This window comes from Nicotiana attenuata, unplaced genomic scaffold (genome assembly GCF_001879085.1).
Source record: "Nicotiana attenuata strain UT unplaced genomic scaffold, NIATTr2, whole genome shotgun sequence".
Classification (NCBI taxonomy): Eukaryota; Viridiplantae; Streptophyta; class Magnoliopsida; order Solanales; family Solanaceae; genus Nicotiana; species Nicotiana attenuata.
In genome coordinates, this window is record NW_017676447.1 from 1 (window position 1) to 16,333 (window position 16,333).

General features: G+C 39.2%; 1 non-coding gene across 1 annotated transcript; it reads left to right on the top strand.

The window, feature by feature from the left end:
• Positions 1 to 11,794: 11,794 nt before the first annotated feature.
• Positions 11,795 to 11,865, top strand: TRNAG-GCC. The gene has a single exon. It is a non-coding gene; the product is annotated as a tRNA-Gly (tRNA).
• Positions 11,866 to 16,333: the final 4,468 nt, after the last annotated feature.

The window sequence follows — 16,333 nt, forward strand, 5'->3', positions numbered from 1 at the left end:
GTCCTTGAGGCGAAGTTGCTCTTTGAGCTTGCTCTTGCTGCGGAGCGTCTGCAGCAACTCCTGATCCCTTTTCTCCAACTCCTTGCCCAGAGCTCGATTGCGGGGATCCGTCCTCAATCGCTCGTGCAACTCACGACACCTGTGGCGATAGCGACGGTAATTTCCCAGCAACTGCAAGAAAATCCTCGATCGAATGTTGGCCCTACGAATGCTTTCCACCTCCACCAGATACGTCTAAAAATAAAAAAGGAGGAAAAAGCAGTTAAATTGATACTCACTAACACAAAGGGGAAAGTCGAAATAAAAGTCGAATGCGACATACCCTCAAACCCATTATGGCCACTTCGTTCCTCAACTTGGCATCAGCAACGTTTCGCAGGGACTCATTTTTAGCTTTCGAGCACATCAAGCTAAGCTGCGACACTAAGTTATCCCCCTGTGTCAGGAGATTCACGTCAGAAGGAATATCAAGAACACGAGACGGTCTGCCCGCGTAAACCACCGAATGAGTAAGGCCTTCTTCGAACATCCTGACATCATCAGGATCCAAATCAGACTCAGATTCATATTCGCCGACCATCATACTCTTCCCCTTCTTTGCCGCCAAAAGGGGAGTACGATCCGCCGCAGATGGAGAAGGCACACTCGAAGTCACGACGGCGGCACTAGGGGTCTGGCTCTCTGCTTCGGAAGGACGTTGATCATCACCGACGGTGGAAACTCCGGGTTGGTTCACTATAACAGCCGAATCTTCCGGGCACTAACTGCCAACGCCAGCCTCAACCACTCGCTCCGTCTCTAAGGGAGACGCCGCAGCAGCACCCTCTCCTAGGCCCGAGGGAGGGGACTCGTCCAAATTAATCACAGTTGGAGGTGCCGACTCGAATGCCATCCTGTCTCTTCGACGTCCCTTCCTCTTCCCCGTTTGATGGTGATCCATTCGCAGGGCGCATACCATCGAATGGAACTTCTTGAGGGGCTGTCCTCGTCGGAATGGACAGAATCGCAGATTCGACCGAAGCCGCCCTCGATGAAGGACGAGTAGCAGATACTGCGACAAGACGAGCAGACGCGGCCGGCCGACGAAAGGCTAGCTGAGGAGCCCTTCTCCGAACTCTCCCTGGCAACAACAAACGACGTTCAAGAGATAAAACGAGAACGGAAAGGGACAGGTAGGAAATAGGGACGTTCTCACCTGCAAGGGGCCTACATCCAAACCTCTCATGAAAGGTCGACCAAGTGCGAATCCCCGCTGTATGGGGAAGGATAGCCTCAACCCATTCGCGAATCCCCTCAAAAGGCGACGGGGGAAGTTTCTCGGCTGTGAAACCACAAAGTAGGTCAGTGCATACAACATGAAAGGCAAAAGAAAAGAGAAAAATTGGGCACTCTGCCAATCAGAAGCGTAGACTTACGGGCAAAATTCCACACTAAAATCCGGTTGGGTCCGCCACGAGATGCTCGGTCCGCACATAGAAAAAGTTCTCATAAAAGCGACGATTGGTCCTGTTGTCCATCTTTACCACTAGGCTTTTCGACCCCCGAGGACGCGCATAGATCATCGAGCCCCGAATTAACTGGGGCGCGAACAGGCTAAGGACGTGGCCCAGAGTAACCCTCTCGACCGGCGAGCTCCGCATACTTGATAAACATGAGGAACAACTTGTACAAATAAGGAGAAAGCTGGGCCGGGCATACCGCATAATAGCGGCAGAAATCTACCACCAGCATAGGAAGCGGGAGCGTGTACCCTACAAGAAAGGGGTAGGCATAGAACATACAAAATCCGGGACGGGCAATTTGAACCCAGTCGTCTCTCCCCGCCGGTACCATCTCGACAAAGCTAGGAATGCTGCATCGTTCCCTCAAATCCGCTATCCCTACCTCCCCTATGAGGGGAGGGATATCCACCGGATCCGCCCCACCGTCAGCCGTGAAGTCGATCGCACTCTCCCCGGGCGGCGTAAAATTTCTTCTACAGAGGGGACCTCTTCACCCTCCACCAACTCTACATCTCCGGCGGCCGGAGCAGAGTTCTCAGTCGCCGGAGGAGCAACAGGAAGACTGTCACGGGAAGAAACACCAGCCATCTTTAGCCCAAAGAAAAGAGAGAAAGAACTCGACGGGAGAAGCGAAGAAATTAAGGATTGCTACGAGCGAAGGAGTAAGGTAGAGCTCGAATTAAGAGAAAAGGAGATATCCTGAGAATTTTTTCAAAGATGCACAATAAAGTGCGGAAAAAAAAATGATGGGGTTTCCCGATTTATAAGAGGCATAAATACCCCGAGCGCGAGACCCAATGGTCGCCATTAAGATCCAATGGGACGCGAAAAGTTTCAGGTCCTAAGAAACGTGCGTCATAACGACCGTTTACACTAAGCAACGCTTCATTTACCAACCGGCGCTTCAGTTTCGAAACCGTCATAACCGTGCGCGAACACTGATCGACACCCCCGAACAATTTCAAAACTCACAACGCGAAAAGAAATAGTATGGGGGTCAGATTCCTTCCGACTACGCTGCGCACGTGATCCACCCGTCGGAGTCGTCAAAGTACGACCCCGCCGAACGGAGGGACTAACTGTATTGGTCAGAAATCTGACCACCCCGACCGAGGCGACCACGACCCTGTTTCAGTCACCGTATGAAAGAAGTCAACGGAACCATTTTGACTCCATCACCGCGACATTCTCCACAAGTGACGAGGGTACGCCCCTCACCCCGACCAGTAGGCTTGCACAATTCTGATAAGACAAGTTATGTCTACGGAAAAAGCAGTTTTCTTTCGACTATAATTATGAAGTGAAGGGAACCCAGAAGAAGGGACTTCGGATCGACTTCTTCTCCAAAAAATCCAATAAGTCAGAGAACAGATTACAGGATTCCACCCCAAGGAAAAGGAAGCTCCATCTAGAAAGGAAGAGAGAGAAACACAACGATTGTAACCCCTTTCCCCTCCAAGGAGGGGGCAGGGCAAAGCTTCATCATGAATAAAATATTTTCGATGCTTCCTCCATTTTTGTATTTAATTGCCATTTCTTTATTTTTAGATCCGATACAAATTATAATTGACTATGATTTACCCCTTCATCTCTTTGATTGATTTGCTTAAAAAAAGTTTAACTTCTTTTTGAGTCAAACATCATTCACAGTTAGTCTTCTAACTTTTTTTATTAGGGGTTCTAATATTATTCCTCAAAAAGTAAACTCAACATACAAACAACTACAACTGGTTGCAGCCTTGTATAAAGATCTAGAAGAAGTTACACCTGAGATTCAAACCTGCAGCCTAAGCAAATTTTGAGTTATATTTGTCGATTTACACTAGCACCTGTTATTACACTGTATTTGTAAAATAAATTCTGGAAATATAAATGAATATAAACAGTAATGAATATAAACAGAAATGACATAAACCAATTCGAGCCCACTGAATTCACAGTGTTTCCTTAAGGAATTTAATCCCCTCCTAGTACCCAAGGTTATGGATTATTTCCTCCCAGGATAGAACGAATTACACACTGGTGTAGTGGTACTTCAAACCCCAGTGTTTCAGCGAACACAAAGTTCGGTAGCAAATCACACTTACTTTTGCTTTGTTTTGATGCTAAAAGTATGCAGAAGAAGGAGAGGAAACTCAGAAAATTGTAGTTAAAATTCTGAGCAGAATAGTGTTGTATTTATAGCCAAAGTTGGGTCTCTTCAGAATGGCTGTTTATGCAAAACGCCCACAACATAAATGCCATTACATAAATGGCCATTTACTCAATAATAAAGAGGGAAAATAAAGAGGGAAAATTGAAGAGGGTAGTTACTTTTCTGTTACCAAAACAGAAAAACGGATTGGATTTAATATTAATATTTAATATTAATATTTTGTTATTAAAACAAATATTTAATAACATTTCTGTTAATATTTTACTATTAACAAATAAATTTGGTCCAAAAAGTTAATCAATCAATCGATCATNTTTAATATTTAATATTTAATATTAATATTTGTTATTTAAAACAATATTTAATAACATTTCTGTTAATATTTTACTATTAACAAATAAATTTGGTCCAAAAAGTTAATCAATCAATCGATCATTTGACCAAATCCAAATCCGAATCCGAATCCGAAGCCGAAGCCGAAGCCGAAGCCGTAGCCGTAGCCGAAGCCGAAGCCGAAGCCGAGCCGAGCGAGCGACGACGACGACGGCGCGAGGCTTGCCTTCTTCTCAACTCTTTAAGAGCTAGAAGAAGAGCAATTGCTTATATACCCATAAAAACCCTCTTCCTCTTCCAATATGGGACAATGCCCATTTGCCAAGGGAGGGGGAACTTAAAATTTCACTCAAAAATTTCATTTCCCTCCATTTCCCATTCACCCTCTTTTAAGTATTTAATATATTAATTAAATACCTTAAAAACCCAACAATCCCCCACATGAATGGGGAATGGCTATATCACGGAAGTATGCATGAAAAACTGTGTGATTCACAAGTAAGGAGTAATTGCATCTGGATAAGTAGGTTTCCCTTTGAACTTTCCGTAGTGAACTTATGTCGGATATACTCGATCAATCGGTAGACTTGATATCTTTGAACCGTCGAACTTTAGTGTATACCTAGACAACCACAAGTCACACAACCAACCCTTAACCGTCTTTGGTTCTCATTGTTGTGTTCGTTTCAACCATGAACACCGCCTGGTTTCATAAGTGCGTAGAGAACTGGCCTTGCTGTGTTCTCCTTGAAGCGGCTAACACTTCACACTTACATAGGTGATTCCTAAACGTGTCATCCCGTAGATACACTATTTGATATACCCTGTATCAAATTTAGAAATCATTAAAAAGCCTTAATGCTTTATCCTTGGTACTGAACATTGTCTCATCACGAGAATGGACCAAAAGTTTAGTTGACAATGTTGAACCGTCATAAATGACTTTGTTTGATCTCCTTTAACCTAGATCTTGGGATCTCCAGTCTTCTAGGTAGAGTTACCGCCACTATGACTTGTTCTCGGCCACAGTCCCATTCCCTTTGATGACTTCTCAACTACCTCTCTAGTTAGGCCTTTTGTAAGTGGATCCGACACATTATCACTTGACTTTACATAGTCAATCGTGATAATTCCTCTAGAGAGTAATTGTCTAACGGTTTTATGTCTTCGTCGTATATGGCGAGACTTACCGTTATACATAACGCTCCCAGCCCTTCCAATTGCCGCTTGACTATCACAATGTATGCATATTGGTGCCAACGGTTTGGGCCAAAATGGAATATCTTCCAAGAAATTTCGGAGCCATTCAGCTTCTTCACCGGCTTTATCCAAGGCTATGAACTCAGCCTCCATTGTAGAGCGGGCAATACAAGTTTGTTTGGATGACTTCCAAGATACCGCTCCTCCACCAATAGTGAATACATATCCACTTGTGGACTTGGAATCAGTTGATCCGGTGATCCAATTTGCATCACAGTATCCCTCAATGACCGCAGGATATTTATTGTAGTGCAAAGCAAAGTCCTGGGTATGTACTAAATACCCCAAAACTCGTTTCATGGCCATCCAATGAGATTGTCCTGGATTGCTCGTATATCGACTCAATTTACTTATAGCACAAGCTATATCTGGTCGTGTACAATTCATGATGTACATTAAGCAACCCAACACACGAGCATAATCCAATTGTGATATGCTCTGGCCTTTGTTCTTTGCTAATGCAAGATTCACATCAATTGGAGTCTTTGCAATTTTAAAGCCCAAGTACTTGAATTTTTCAAGTACTGTCTTAATATAATGAGATTGTGACAATGCTAGACCTTGAGAAGTCTTATGGATCTTAATTCCCAGAATTAAATCAGCAACTCCCAAGTCTTTCATATCAAACTTGCTAGTTAGCATACGCTTAGTAGCATTTATGTTAGCAATGTCATTACTCATTATGAGCATATCATCCACATATAAGCAAACAATGACTATGTGATTTGGTAACATTTTAATGTACACACATTTATCACATTCATTTATCTTAAATCCATTTGACAACATTGTTTGGTCAAATTTAGCATGCCATTGTTTGGGTGCTTGTTTTAATCCGTAAAGGGACTTAACAAGTCTACAGACCTTCTTTTCTTTACCTGGAACCACAAACCCTTCAGGTTGTTCCATGTAAATTTCTTCCTCCAACTCTCCATTTAAGAAGGCCGTCTTAACATCCATTTGATGAATTTCAAGACCATAAACTGCAGCTAACGCTACTAACGTTCGTATGGATGTAATTCTTGTAACTGGAGAGTATGTATCAAAGTAGTCAAGACCTTCTCGTTGTCTATACCCTTTGACCACAAGTCTTGCCTTATACTTGTCAATAGTGCCATCATCTTTCATTTTCCTCTTAAAGATCCATTTAGAACCCAACGGTTTATTTCCAGGAGGAAGATCAACCAATTCCCATGTATGGTTGTTCAGTATGGATTCTATTTCACTATTGACCGCCTCTTTCCATAACAATAATTCCGAAGAAGACATAGCTTCTTTAAATGTTTGAGGCTCATTTTCCAATAAGAAAGTCACAAAATCTGGTCCAAATGAAGTAGACGTTCTTTGACGTTTACTACGTCTTGGATCCTCTTGGTTAAGTGTACTTTCTTTTGTTTCTTCCCGGGGTCGTTTAGATCCTTCACCAATCGACTCACATTCCTTTTTATACGGATATATATTTTCAAAGAACTCAGCATTATCTGATTCTATAACCGTATTATTATGAATGTCGGGATTTTCTGATTTATGAACCAGAAATCGATATGCTTTACTATTAGTCGCATATCCTATGAAAACACAATCAACGGTTTTCGGTCCTATTTTTACCCTTTTGGGTTTAGGAACTTGCACTTTTGCCAAACACCCCCACACTTTAAAATAATTCAAGTTGGGCTTCCTTCCTTTCCATTTTTCATATGGAATGGATTGTGTTTTGCTATGGGGTACTCGATTTAGTATTCGGCTAGCCGTAAGAATGGCTTCCCCCCACAAGTTCTGTGGCAAACCAGAACTTATCAATAATGCGTTCATCATCTCCTTTAATGAACGATTCTTTCTTTCTGCAATCCCATTGGATTGGGGCGTGTAAGGGGCCGTTGTTTGATGAATAATTCCATATTCTAAACATATTTGTTCAAAAGGAGATTCATATTCACCACCCCTATCACTTCTTATCATTTTGATTTTCTTATTAAGTTGCGTTTCAACTTCATTTTTGTATTGCTTGAATGCGTCTATTGCTTCATCTTTACTATTAAGTAAGTAAACATAGCAATATCGAGTACTATCGTCAATAAAAGTTATGAAATACTTTTTTCCACCGCGAGATGGTATTGACTTCATGTCACAAATATCTGTGTGAATTAAGTCTAAAGGATTTGAATTCCTTTCAACCGACTTATAAGGATGTTTAACATACTTAGATTCCACACATACTTGACATTTTGATTTGTCACATTCAAACTTGGGCAATACTTCCAAATTAATCATTTTCCGTAAGGTTTTATAATTGACATGACCCAAATGTACATGCCATAATTCATTTGACTCAAGTAAGTAAGACGAAGCTGAAATTTTATTATTATTTTCAACAACTATTACATTCAGCTTGAAAAGGCCCTCAGTGAGGTACCATTTTCCTACAAACATCTCATTCTTACTTATTACAACCTTATCGGAAACAAAAACACATTTAAACCTATTCTTAACAAGAAGTCCAGTAGAGACTAAATTCTTCCTAATCTCGGGAACATGAAGGACGTTGTTCAAGGTCACCACTTTGCCGGAAGTCATTCTGAGAAATATTTTCCCATATCCTTCAATCTTCGCCTTTGAAGCATTTCCCATAGAAATCGTCTCATCGGGTCCAACGGGAGCATAAGAAGCAAAAGCTTCTCTAACAGCACAAACATGGCGAGTGGCTCCAGAATCAATCCACCACTCTTTAGGATTGCCCGCCAAGTTGCATTCGGAAAGCATGGCACATAAATCATCAACATCATCATGCTTTTCAACCATGTTTGCTTGACCCCTTTTCTTGTCTTTCTTTGGAGCACGACACTCCGTAGATTTGTGTCCAGTTTTCCCACAGTTGTAGCAGTTTCCACTGAACCGCTTCTTGCTTGGGTTGTATTTCGGTCCAGAAGCCTTCTTTCTCTTTTTGTTCTCTTCAACAATATTTGCTCCCATTATTGTTGAATTTCCACGGCCTCTCTTTTCCGCAGCTTTGTTGTCCTCTTCGATTCTCAACCGAACAATGAGATCTTCAAGGGACATCTCCTTGCGTTTGTGTTTCAAGTAGTTTTTGAAGTCCTTCCACAAAGGAGGCAACTTCTCAATCATCGCTGCTACTTGAAATGCTTCATTGATAACAAGACCTTCAATGAAATTTCTATTAGTAAAAATACTAAGATTACTACTTTCAACATCAATATTAAATTGAGTTATACCTTCAGCAAGGAGATCGTGAATAATCACTTGCAATTCCTGGACTTGGGTAATAACAGACTTGCTATCTACCATTTTGTAGTCCAAAAACTTTGCAGCAACAAACTTTTTCAACCCGGCATCTTCGGTTTTGTATTTCTTTTCAAGCGCAGTCCACAGTTCCTTTGACGTTTCCACGCCACTGTAGACGTTATACAAACCATCCTCCAGCCCGCTTAGAATATAATTCTTGCACAAAAAATCTGAATGCTTCCATGCCTCAATTACGAGAAAGCGTTCAGTTTCTGGAGTTTCATCGGACAGCACAGGAACATCTTCCTTGATGAACTTCTGGAGACTTAGAGTAGTCAGATAGAAGAACATCTTTTGCTGCCAGTGCTTGAAATCAATCCCGAAAAATTTTTCGGGTTTCTCCGCCGGTGCCAATGCTGCCGGTGTCGTTCGGCTTGTTGACGCATTGGCAGTCACCATTGGAACCACTTGGTTCTCATTCTCATTAGTCATTTCTGTAAAAGAATGACACAAACGTTAAAATCACGTAGTTTTTAATAGAGTACAAAACCACAAAGGTTTTACTCTTCCAGAAACAGTAAGTACAAATACAGAAAATAAATTATTAAATTCCTTAAGCTTGTTAGTAGACTGTATTTGTAAAATAATTCTGGAAATGTAAATGAATATAAACAGAAATGAACATAAACAGAAATGACATAAAATCAATTCGAGCCCACTGAATTCACAGTGTTTCCTTAAGGAATTTAATCCCCTCCTAGTACCCAAGGTTATGGATTATTTCCTCCCAGGATAGAACGAATTACACACTGGTGTAGTGGTACTTCAAACCCCAGTGTTTCAGCGAACACAAAGTTCGGTAGCAAATCACACTTACTTTTTGCTTTGTTTTGATGCTAAAAGTATGCAGAAGAAGGAGAGGAAACTCAAAAAATTGTAGTTAAAATTCTGAGCAGAATAGTGTTGTATTTATAGCCAAAGTTGGGTCTCTTCAGAATGGCTGTTTATGCAAAACGCCCACAACATAAATGCCATTACATAAATGGCCATTTACTCAATAATAAAGAGGGAAAATAAAGAGGGAAAATTGAAGAGGGTAGTTACTTTTCTGTTACCAAAACAGAAAAACGGATTGGATTTAATATTAATATTTTGTTATTAAAACAAATATTTAATAACATTTCTGTTAATATTTTACTATTAACAAATAAATTTGGTCCAAAAAGTTAATCAATCAATTGACCAAATCCAAATCCAAATCCAAATCCGAAGCCGAAGCCGAAGCCGAAGCCGAAGCCGAAGCCGAAGCCGAAGCCGAGCGAGCGACGACGACGGCGCGAGGCTTGCCTTCTTCTCAACTCTTTAAGAGCTAGAAGAAGAGCAATTGCTTATATACCCATAAAAAACCTCTTCCTCTTCCAATATGGGACAATGCCCATTTGCCAAGGGAGGGGGAACTTAAAATTTCACTCAAAAATTTCATTTCCCTCCATTTCCCATTCACCCTCTTTTAAGTATTTAATATATTAATTAAATACCTTAAAAAACCCAACAGCACCTTCCCTTATATCATTGGAATTCGACTACTTATATAAACGAGAAAAAATGTTTATAGTCTATTTGCATAGTATCTTTCTTTACCGACAAAGCGGATTCAATTAAACCTCTTCAAACTATGTAGCTTCGCACAAAAGGGAACAAGAAAACCCAAGCACATATGCTAATAAAGAGAAATTAAAGTATCTCTACACCTTAATCGCCAATTAATATTGTTAATTTAATAATCAACCATCAACCAATATGTTCAAGGAAAGTCTAAATATGAAACTAAAAAATAGGAACAAGAATACAACCACATTCCATATTATACACCTTTTACATGCTCAGGGGCAAAGCTAGTATGCAGTTTACAGATTCAGTCGAACCCATAATTTTGGTCCAAACTATGTAGTTGTCTTAGAAAATTCATAAATGTATAAATTATTAATTTATAACCGAATAACATAAAAGTATAAGAATTTTAAACCCATAGCTTCAAATCTTGGCTCCACCTCTGTCCGCATTAATATACTTAAAAAAACCAAACAATATTTTGGCTAACTTACATGCAACTCACTTATTTCGATGATATTTGTTATTTTTCACCCGCACATTTTACTGACTGATAAACATATGGAAAGAGAAGCTTTTTGGTCTCTACTACAAATGATTCTTCTTACAAATGATTCCGAAAAAAAGGAGCATTAAACTAATTAAGGAGTAAAGTTACTTTCCTCCATAAATTTATTATTTTTTTGTTTCTATCCGGTGTCTGGTCTCCGCATTGTGGTCCCACTAAATCCGGATTCGCATTGAGAAGTCTCACATTGGGGGTAAATCGTTCCTAACAGAGCGATTCCATACCTAGGACTCGAACCCGAAACCTCTTATTAAGCTTGAAAGAGTACTTACCACTCTACCACAACACTTATTGGTACTTTCCTCCACAAATTATGCAAGAGCTTGTAGCAGAGTCAAAATATATTAATACTCGATATAGATTTGGATGTAATATATCTATCTTTTTTAAAATATTACTTTACATACTTACAACGAAATTTTTATATTATTTATAAAGTTTTATAATTCAAATTATTCAACAAGTATTTAAAAGTAGCTGGTAAAGAAAAAACTTTTTAATTTCTCAAATAGAATTGCATGTGATAGTTGTTTCCTAATTTAGTATAATTGAATTTGCCTGTCGATGATTTTAGTTTGTTTTCGGCAAGAACATTTAAATTTTCCAATTGCTAGTCACTCTTTAAGTACCTTCTGTTTCATTTCGGTCAAGTATATTTTTTTTAATGGTTCATGTATCACTTGAATAATAGTACAACGAAACATTGGAATATGCGATCCTAGTTGACAAAAGAAGGATCCATTGAAAATATCCAATCCATGTGGCAAATCTGTTTGTGGTGGAAAAAAGTCGACAATAAAAAGAAATAAATAGAATATAGAAAATTATTGAATTTATTTGCTCCGATACAAGAGATCGGCCCCGAAGCAAAATATGGTGGGTGCCAGCAACTTTCACTTATTAGGAGTAGGGGCTGAAAAGAGCTCTTCGTATAGGTTAGATTTTCTGGACTTTTCTAGTACCAATACAATATGAAAGAATCCTTTAGAATTTCTAAGTATGTGAATGAAATTAAAAACCTCTGCCCAGGTTTGAGTAGAAGAGACATACTTGGGAGAAGATCGAAATTGAGCAGCTTAAAGTTCCAACAAACTAAATATTATAATGAAAGGTTAGAAGCAACAAGCACCAGTGGTCTAGTGGTAGAATAGTACCCTGCCACGGTACAGACCCGGGTTCGATTCCCGGCTGGTGCATCCCTGTGGGTATGCTGTGATGAATACATGCGCTCAATGCGGTGATTTGGGTCTCCGCACTAGTCCTATGGACGAAAATTTGTGCATCTGAGCTTCCCCATTTTTTTTTCTTTTGTTTTTAGGGGTTCTAATATTCCTCAACAAGTAAACTCACCATACCAACAACAAAGTTACACATGGGATTCAAACCTACAAGTTAAGCACTTTTTTAGCTACATTTGTGGCTACACTAGAATTCGACTACTTATATAAACGGAGGATATGACCCTTCATAGGAGGGTTAGTAGGTAGTCGAGCGTTCTGCGTATGTCTGCTCAGCTCGATAGCATTAGTGTTAGTATGGTATCTCTGTATTCTTAGATTGTTATTACTACTTGGTGTTTACTTGCTTTCTTGGTTTTGGTCTTTTTGTTTTGTCTGGTTGTTATTACTACCTGTTGCTATTACTTTTTTCATTCTTCCTCTAGCCAAGGGTCTATCGGCAACAACCTCTCTGCTCTTCCACGGTAAGGGTAAGATTGCGTACATTTTACCCTCCCATACCTCATTCATGGGTAGGGCTGGGCATATATCGGGTAAAACCGATAACCCGAACCGTTAATTGTTTATTGGGTTATCAGTATCAGGTTATTGGGTTAATGGTTCGATAATGGTTTAGAATTTTTTCACTATTGGGTTATCGGTTCGGGCCTCGGTTTGTCAATTTTGTTAATGGGTTAACCGATAACCCAATAAGAATTAATAAAATTACGACTTTACCCTTAAGTATATACAAATGCTAGGGCTTCAGTTCATTCTCTCCTATTCGTTCTCAACAGAACTCTTCAGTTGCTTCATCCTCATTCTTCATAGACCTTACTAGTTACTCCTAGTGTAAGTCTTTAGTATATTATATGTGAATTCTTCTCTTTGCTTAACTCCAGTGAATTGTCTTCTCTTTTTTGCTTAGCTCTAGATTGAGTTATCTTATCAGGTAAACCGATAACCGAACTGATAATGATCGATAACCGATTAACCGATATTCGATAACTGATATCTTATTGGTTCGGTTATCGGTTTATCAAATTTGTAAACCGATAACCGATAATATTCATAACCGAACCGAATCGACCGATGCCCACCCCTATTCGTGGGAACTCACTGGGTTATTGTTGTTGTAGTAGTAGTATATAAACAGGAAAAAAATATTTATACTCTATTTGCATAGTATTTTTCTTAACCGACAAAGCGGATTCGATTGAACCTCTTTAAACTATGTGGCTTTGCAGAGAAAGGAACAAGAAAAACCAAGCACATATGCTAATAAACAGAAATTAAAGTGTCTTTACACCTCAATCGCCAATTAATATTATTAATTCAATAATCAGTCATCAACCAATATGCTCAAGGAAAGTCTAAATGTGAAACTAAAAATAGGAACAAGAATACAACCACATTCCATATTATACACCTTTTACATGCTCAGGGACAGAGCTAATATGCAGTTTACGGGTTCGGCCGAACCTAGTAACTTTAGTCCAAACTTTATATTTATCTTAGGAAATTCATTAAATATGTATAAATTATTAATTTACAACCGAGTAACAGAAAAGTACAAGAATCCCGGCCCCGTAGCTTCAAATCTTGGCTCCACCTTTGTCCGTACTATACCAACTTTTTACCTAGTTAGTCATAAGGATTCCTGAAATTTTTGAGAAGTTCAGGGATGTCATAACCAAGCATGTCATCAACAACTTGTATTAACTTAGGTTTCAACTTCTCAAACTTGTCAATGCTATAACCACTTAAAACTTCTCAAAAATGTTCGATATTTGGAAAATCCCCGGCTGGCAAATGATGTTCTTTTTGAATCTGTTTGTAAGAAATGAAAACATTAAGACATAATACTCGAAAATGTTAACTTAACGACGATCACAAGCCTTCTTTGGTATGTTTTTCAGGTCCGTAAGGAGATCATCTTGTTCCTTTTCAAAAGGTTCTTTCCCCATAGGCCCGGTGGGAGCTTCATTTATAGGTATGTCAGTAAATGATCTGTAAAAAGCCAAAACATCGATAGAGTTTAGCAAAATGCGTGTATTGGTAAAAATAAATATTACATGTGGATTTATGTGAATGGCTGGTAAGACAAGACACGTGGATCATCGAGAAAGTGACAGTCGGAGAAATGCATTAAAAGAGGAACGAGTCGTAACAGATACGAGCAAATCACCCACGAGAAGAGAAGATATGGTCGTTCAAGTTTAAACAGTTACATGAAGAGATACCGGCGGAATGAATCGAGACAGTAAAAAAGAAAAGATTCATTGATCTCCAATTAATGAGCATGGATGATTACAAACGTTACAGAGTCTTCAAGAAACAGTTACGATTACCAATTATAACGTTTCATTAATGTCATTAACGCTCATAATGACTCAGTCATAAAAGGGAAAAAGACGTTGTACTTAGAGGTCACTATATAAGGGAAAGAAATTTTATCTGTATGGACATGTTCTGATTATTATTGGAATACAATCATTTACTTTTGCTTTCTATTGACTACTTTGCTATTTCATATTTTAATTTCCTTTTATTATTGCAAGAATATTAATTTTCTTGATTATCAATAACCCGAGTACTTCTAAAAATAGGCTTTGACCGAAATTCCTATTTTTTGGTTAAACAAATTGGTTGCGTTACCGGAAAACTGATAATCTTTTCACTTTCCAAATTCATTTTTCTGTCAAATAATCATGTCGAACGTTAACGACAACAACCAACAAAACCTACAAAACCAACAAAATCAGCAACATCAGTTGAACCGGAAAAATCAACAAGAGAATGGAACTCCAGTCCCTTAACCACGAAACTCTCCTAAACGGTCCCGAGAAGGGTCACCTGACAGATCAGTGTCACGTGCGAATGACCAACATGGAGATGATCAAGCTATTGATGAAGCATTGAAGCAATTAATCGCAGAACATGTCAACAATGCTCTTCAAGCTTTTGTTAGTGAGTTACCAACTGTACCACCAACCCCACCTCCGAATAACACCGCAACCATAGAAAATCCACACTCGGGACTCGCCAATTCGGGCAGTGGAGGAACTCATAGTGAATCTCGCGATGGAAGGTCAGGTATTCCAATTAATTCTGATTTACAAAGTTAAGTACAAACTTTGCAGAAACAGCTCAAGGAGCAGAACGATCGCATAGAGCAGATACCTGGTGTTCCACCTATAATCAAAGGAGTGGATATGAATAAACATTTCCAACAACCCTGGAAGCCAAGTGCCTTTCCTTTGCCTATTCCAAAAAAGTTTAAGATGCCTGATATCGCAAAGTATGATGGGACAACCGATCCACGAGATCATGTAACTGCATTTACAACTAGCGTGAAGGGCAACGACTTGACCAAGCAAGAGATTGAATCAGTTAGGGGTGTTCAAAGCCGAACCGAAACCGAAAACCGAACCGAAACTGAAGCTTAATGGCTTATTGGTATCGGGTTAACTGTTTAACGGACGGGGAACGAATTGAATTTTTTTTATTAACGACTTATCGGTTTGGGGGCGGATTATTCAATTTTCTTAACGAATAATCCGTTAACCCGTTAAGAATATATATATACATATAAAATTTATTTTTATCCATATGTATATTAAATAATCAAAAATCCTTCTTCCACTTCCAGTACTCTATCTGTATTCTGTATTATTAATTTACTATTAGACAAATTTTAATTGCTTGCTCGCGCATTCTTTTCAATCCTATCAAACCAAATACAATTTACTTAATTGCTTCACGTATTCTTACCACCTCCAGTAGGTGCAGTGGAAGTACCAAAAGTTAACAATCAAGAGATAGTTTAACGAGTAGAATCTGCTGTTAAATTGGGTTTAACACATACATCTGCAGGTTTGCTTGCATGTAAAAAAAACGTCAGTCCGCACACATTTCGGCAGGTGTTCTTGGATTGTTTAGAAATTAAAGCGACATCTAAAGAAAATTGGAGCAGTTATAAAACAAGAGCAAGAAATCTCGTTCTTTGACCAACTTCAGCATACATTTGAAGCACGGCGAAGAAAATTTTGGACCCTCGCTAAATTTGGTAAATTGCGTCATGTGCAATATAGATTGAATTAGGCCGATAAAACGCCAGATAACCGCCCGATAAGAGCTAAACCGATACCGATCTTCCCGATATCTTATCGGATACCTAGCGGATCAATAAATCTAAAAGCCGATAACCGATAAACCAAACCGCCCAATCCGCCCGATAAGCAGCCCTAGAATCAGTGATGGTCAAAATATTTGGTGAAACACTCACAAAGGGAGCACTAACATGATATTCTCTTTTACATGAAAATTCCATTGATTCTTTTGCTGAGCCTGCAGATTCATTTATAAAAGCGCACTTGGGAGCTCAGAAAGTTGAAAAGAGGATGAAAGACATCTTCAAAATAAAACAAGGAGATACAGAGCTACT